The sequence below is a fragment of the Dermacentor albipictus genome, chromosome 7, assembly GCF_038994185.2.
Source record: "Dermacentor albipictus isolate Rhodes 1998 colony chromosome 7, USDA_Dalb.pri_finalv2, whole genome shotgun sequence".
NCBI classification, from domain to species: Eukaryota; Metazoa; Arthropoda; class Arachnida; order Ixodida; family Ixodidae; genus Dermacentor; species Dermacentor albipictus.
This window is the reverse complement of record NC_091827.1, coordinates 117,981,808-117,988,456: the sequence shown is the minus strand read 5'-3', so window position 1 is coordinate 117,988,456 and position 6,649 is coordinate 117,981,808. Positions and strand designations below refer to the sequence as shown.

Sequence of the window (6,649 nt, the reverse complement as noted above, 5' to 3'; positions counted from 1 at the left end):
CGTGTCACTTTAAATGCTGCGCATTCGATGATCGTGGCATTGCATAAAACTCCATTCATTTTCTGGCGCTAAAAAGAAGGCAATCAAATACCTACAGCCTGACACAAATAAAGAGAAAAGAAGACACGGCCAGAAAAGAGAGAAGCGCGAAGTACTAAACGCTAAAAGGACAGTTATATCAAAACTATACAACATGCCTCATATACGGTGCTCCCAGAAATATTGATGCAGGCGGTTATAAATAGAAAGCCCACCGAGTGAGTCCTGAATGATTTCTAGTAAACGTAGCAAAACCGAATTAAATTGTTACCGTTATGCTGAAAAAAATATATCAATTCACTATGCAGCAAAGCCACAGCCCGGATGGATGCAAATACGGAAAAATAGCGGTAAGGTGTTGTCACTGTCCTCCCGGGTTTGTGAACGAGGGGGAATGGGGCTCGAGGCTCCCTCCGTTAGGCCGACGCTCCACAGCGTGGTGGTAGGTAACGTTGACTGACCGCTAAGCAGCTGAGCTCTCCGGTGTTTTTTGGTATGGTGACCAATGTTACCTCCGAGCCTAGCGGGCTAACAGATTATGCCCGAGGGGGCACGACATTCTCGTTACACCCCTTACGTCCCTTTCTTTGTTCAATACAAACAAATACATCCAGGCTCAATGTAAAATAGGAAGAAGACAATGGTGAGCGAACGCACCCCACGCCGGCTCTGTGTCTCTACAGTGATTTTTGATGCAAAATCACCAGATTCATCAGAAAAACCACAACGGATCGACAGAGCGAGTAACCGCGATCGTCCTGCGCCTAATTGAGGTGAGAGGACTGATTTTTGACCACAGTAAGCCAGCACGGCAGCCGCTAGCGGCTTCGCCGCACATCTGGTGACGTGCCTTCCAGAGCGCTTACCTGGCGAGAATTTTAGCAAGATTGAAGTATCGGTGCAATGAGAAGGCATTCCGCAGGAAGGCTACGAGGATAGCACAGGCTCGCGTCCGCTTATACGACGTAAAGCCAAGGAGTCAACGCCACAGTGACCGCACGTGCCATCCCAGTCGATTGGAGAAGGCAAGAAACGGGCAGAGCTGCGTATACGACAGATCACCAATGCGAGCAGAATGCCGTATCTACCCAAGGAGCAATACAAGATAATAGTAACACCAAGAGGGGCTTTTCGAGTTTCCGGCTACACGAGCATCCACATTGTCCAAAGCATCGTCAATGCTGCCAGCCTATCCGCAGAGGCACAAAGCAAGACACGATATGTATCAACTATATACAGAACATAATGATCAGTACTCCCACAGAAGAACACTGAGGCAAGTACAAGAAGATCGTCTTCATCAGGACGAATGCACAGAAACATGAAGCCAGCGCTTACGAAGCGGCCCCGGACAATAGATCCGAACGAGTGATCCGAGGCATAGGACTTGAAGACAGCGCTAGGACACTGTGAGAAAAGTAATAACTTCAAGAATTCCTGCCGCAATCGCTGCCAAGCGAATGGGCAACACAACAAACGTGGCGGTACTGTGCGACGGATAAAACGTCCCAAGCTACATCAAGTAAGCTGTGGCTTTCTTGCACTGTACGCTCTACACGAAACAACTGTACATGTACTGCCACTGTGCACGATAGGACAGAGAGCGGATGTGTGTCCTAAGTCCAACGACAAGATCTACCGAAGATGCGCGTTGGCGTACCCTACTGGAAACCTTGAATGCAAAGCTAAGTGTCAGCTATGCTATATGGATTCCCCTACAGCAGATCCAGAATGCAAAGCAAGACACAAGATCCCCTTCCTGATGAAGAAACCTCACTGGAAATTAATTAAAAAAGAAAGGAAGGGCGTAGCAGATACAGGTCTATGAGGAAAGGCAACTCAAGATCCGCAGACAGGTCGAGCTGATGCAGGTCTAGGAGTAGAGCCAGGTTTAAGGCCAAGGAACCCTGGAGTTTTGGAGGCGCTGCGGGAACACCAATGGTGAGCGGGGCAAGTGCGGTCAAGCGGAAGCGTGTAGAGGGGGAGGCTGTAGCTAATCATAAATTAGAGGAAGAACTGCCACAGCTAAAACAAGTCTTAGCAGCAGTCAAACATGAAATGGTGGTATTGAGTGATGAGAATGAGAGATTAAAGAAAGAAGTTCTCAAGCACCAAGCTGAAAAACAATAACAGAGCGAAGACACAACAAGCACAATGCAGAGCGATAATGTGAACGTGGAAGAAAACAGCAATACTCCTCAACTTAAACCCAAGACCGTAGAGATTATTGAGGACAAACACAGCAAGCCGAAGAAAACTCAAACAGCTAGAACAATATGGGAACGCCTAGAAGAATTTCAACCCAGATTCAAGAATAAGAAGGGCGCATGAGCGAGATGGAAGAATCGACTAAGGTGGCCATAGTCAGCATAGTAGCTCGACAACCCGTACAGCAACAGCTTGAGAATATAAACGCAAGACTAAGGAGGTTAGAAGAAAAAATGGACGCTGTAGCCCCTGCAAAGGATATAGAAACAGTTCAGGCAACTCCCAAGTCTCCCTTACTGCTCAAGCGTTCGATACTGGACCAGACGGCCTCTAAAACCCCAGCATATTAGTGGCCAGGCACAGAAAAAGCAGATATACCATATGGCAATGGACTTGTAGAAGTTATCGAAATAAATAGGCCAATCTGTATCAATACCTAAAAACGTAGAACAAGCCATACGTAATAATTATAAGAAAACGGATGGTATCGCCAGACTATCAGCGTACCAACCCATAGGCAATGCCGTAGGAGAAATTAAGGCCCTTAACACCTTACTGAGAAGAGACCATACGGTAGTACAACACGATGCACAAGTCACAGATATAAAGAAACTACTAATTAAAATTAAAGCATCAAGAAAAGCAAATAGTACTGTATCTATTCTAAACGTATACAGAAGTACAAAGCTCAAGACACACATATTATTAACACTATTCAAACGCACCCTCGACTAACAGCTCACCGGAAGGTGATAATAGGTGGAGATTTTAGCGCCGCCCATACCACGTGGGGCTACAAGTGCGTCTACACCAAAGGCAAAATTTTTGCCTTGATTCCCAACAGGAAGGCCTAACCCTCATCCCTGACCCTGCGACGTATGCAAGGCAAGGCAACATCGGCTGTGACAACTCCACACCAGACCTCACATTCGCTAAGAATATACAATCACTAAGATGGGTAAATACACAGGAAGACATGGTGACCGACCACTCCATAATTGAAGCCCAGCTCAGTGCTGGTCCCGGCAAACGCAGGGGTAATCAGCACAAATTAGTTGTAGAAGGATCGACATTTGGGCGAGTTGGTACTGGTTGAACATTTTTTTGTTAGGACGTGTAAAAGAGCCCTATGTAATAGAAATATACTGCACAAGGATCGACATTTGGGCGAGATGGTACTGGTTGAACAAAGCGCTGTTCTATGTGTTCTTGCCTTCTGTCTTCGTCTTATTGCGCTGCCCCTTCAAGATGTTCAACCAATCAACAAATTAGTTGATTAGGTGAAATTCAGGAAAATAGGGGAAGAGAGGAACATAGAAACCACTACAAGCATTGATCAGTGAACAGCCAACCTAGAAGAAGACATCTTATAATCAACGCTGGTGATCCCGCAAGAGGCTAAGCTAGAAGCGATAGACAGCAGGCTCTCGCCCACGTAGGAGGCCGAACAAGGGCTGCAGAAACCATGGAAAACGCAGAAACATCACAAGAGATTAAGGAACAAGATAGCCTTACTGTATAAGCAAAATAAATAGAACAATATGCTCAACAGCTCCAAAGACGACAATGGGATGAACTATGCACCAAGATCGATGATCAACTGAGCACGAGCAAGACGTGAAGGTTGCTCAAATATCTCCTTAACCTAAGGAGACTAAAACGGTGCCAGGCAAAGCATGCACAAGATCCTATACGCGTTCAAAGGAACAGAACAAGAATTCTTGAAAGAGGTCAAACTTAAAAACATATCACAGGCATTGCCAAGTAATTATACATATTGCGAGAAATAACAGAACTCCGACCTTGATGAAGAGTTTAGCGAAGCATAAATAACAGCATTCCTGCACAAACTCAACACCAAATCGGCACCGTGCCCTGACGCCCTTACAAACAAGACACTGAGAAACTTGGACGACGCGTCCGTTGGCAAACTAACAGAATATTTAACGAGTGCGAGAAACAAGGAAAGATACCGCAGCAGTGGAAGACGGCACAAGTCATGCCAATAACAAAGCCTGGCAAACAACTACACCTCGTTAATCTAAGGCCCATATCGGCAACTTCCTGCCTGGGAAAGCTAATGGAGTATGCCTTCCTCGCCAGGCTCACCAACTACATAAAAGACAATGACTTTCTTCAAGGCACGCTGATAGGATTCTCAAGAAACCTGTATACGCAAGACGCCATGCTGCAAGTCAAGTACCAAGTAATAGACTGACCAAGGGGGTCTACTCGAGCCATCCTAGGGCTATATCTCAAGAAGGCATTCGGCAGTGTGGCACACCAAACCAAACTGAACCAAATGAGCAACCCTGGCTTCAGTGAGTGGACTTACAAATATATACGAAACTTCTTAACGGGCGGAGAATAAAAAAATGATGGTGGGAGATCTCACGTCCGAGAAAGTGCTTATTGACAGTGCAGGCACACCGCAGGGATCGGTTATATCGCCTACGCATTTTAACCTGGCTCTGATTGGACTTCCTAGCAAGCTACAAGGAATATGACGACTTAATGACTCAATCTATGCAGACGACATCATGATATGGATAAACGATGGCAGTGATGTATCAATTGAACGGAGCCTACAAGAAACAATTGAAACCGTCGAGAAATACATATACGGCATTGGTCTAGCGCACTCAGCCGGAAATTCTGTGCTGCTGATGTACAGACCAACGCTAAAGGGAAACTCTCCTAATCACTACAACACACAAATCTGCACAGACAAACAACTCAAGACCCAATATGGACAAGCCATACGCCAAGTCGAGACGATAAGGGTGTTGGGAATAATGATAGAAGCCAAGGGCACCAACGGAAAAACCATTCGCAATGTCGAAGCCAAAAAATCACCAACAGGCACGGGGGCATGAAAGAAGCAAGCGTCATGAGAATCATCCAGGCGTTCGTCATATGTCTGATCACGCATGTGGCGGCATACCACAGGTGAAACGACGTAGAAAAAGTTAGACGGCCTGAATAGGAAGGTATATTGATACACGCAGATTGCGTGTATCTTGTGGCCGACGCACGTAGGCGTCCCGACGAAGACGACGAACGCTCTCTGGCTCTCGAGATGTCGGTTGAACCGGAAAGCGCTGCAGTTACCTTTTGTAAGTATACTTTGTAAATAATCTTCCGTCTTAATCACTTGTTCGTTTAACATTTTGCTGAAGGTGCGGTCTATTGATCCCCCCGCCAGTCGCGATTGGACTCGTGCTGAGTAGGAGCACAGCGAGCTGGGACTGCACAATATGCTAAAGGAACTAATAGAAGCGCAACGTATATCACAATACGTATGCCTCTCAAAGATGAGGGCGGGGAGACAGATCTTAGGAAAATTAGGGATCCGCTATGACACGCAACACGGAGACAAACGGGACAAACGCAGAGAAATGAGGGCCTAACTCATGGTACCCCCCCCCCCCCTACCCAAGAATATGCATTCTGTACCCGACGAGGGTACTTCCAAAGTACATATACTAAAATTGGAACGAGACAGAGAAGTTTATCATTGCCCCTGCACAAGGATGACACAGGGCGGCGGTGGCGTATAGGTAGAGCATCCGCCTCGCGTGCGAGAGGGCCGTGGTTCGAATCCCAGTGCTGCGCAATTTTCCACCGCATTAAAAAAAAATCTGTGGGGTAATGAAATTGCTCAAACAGGCCTGGGGTGCGGCCTGATCCCGGTGACCAGAACCGGCAATGCACTGCCTCACCAGAACAGGATCGGCCGCCCTGGTGCAATACTTGGCCACAATCTCTCGTATGAACACAACAATCAATCCCCGGCCCTCTGTCCCCAGCACCTGCGAAGCAACTGACCACGGCGGCGGTCAGACCTGCGACGCAGCAGAGGGTGCTAAGAATCCCTGGATCCGGACAGGCCACCCTTGGAATCTGAACCTGGCAACGCTTACCAATAGAACGTTATCCAGTGAGGCGAGTCTAGCAGTGCTACTGGAGGAATTAGAGGGCGGTAAATCGGCTATAATAGGCCTGAGTGAAGTTACGAGGACAAACGGAGCATATACATTGTTAAAAAAGCGGGCACATCCTGTACTACTGTCTAGTAAGGATATAGCTGGTAACATACAGGAATTCTATAGCATTAACGAGAGGGTGGCAGGTCTTGTTGTGAACCATAAAAGAGGTATGAATTGAAGGTCGTACCTCATGACTCGATGTACGCCCCTACATCCAGTCATGATGATCAGGAAGTCGAAAGATTCTATGAAGGCGTGGAATCGGCGATGGGTAAGGTCAAAACAATATACACTGTACTGATGGGCAACTTCAATGCCAAGGTAGGCAAGAAGCAGAGTGGAGACAAGGCAGTAGGGGAATATGGCATAGGCGCAAGGAATAGCAGGGGAGAGATATTAGTAGACTTTGCATA

The 6,649-nt window shown here is 46.9% G+C and overlaps 1 pseudogene; it reads left to right on the top strand.

Annotated features, from left to right (window-relative positions):
• Positions 1-5,712: 5,712 nt before the first annotated feature.
• On the top strand, positions 5,713-5,788 carry LOC139048179 (U6 spliceosomal RNA; annotated as a pseudogene).
• The last annotated feature ends 861 nt before the right edge of the window (positions 5,789-6,649 follow it).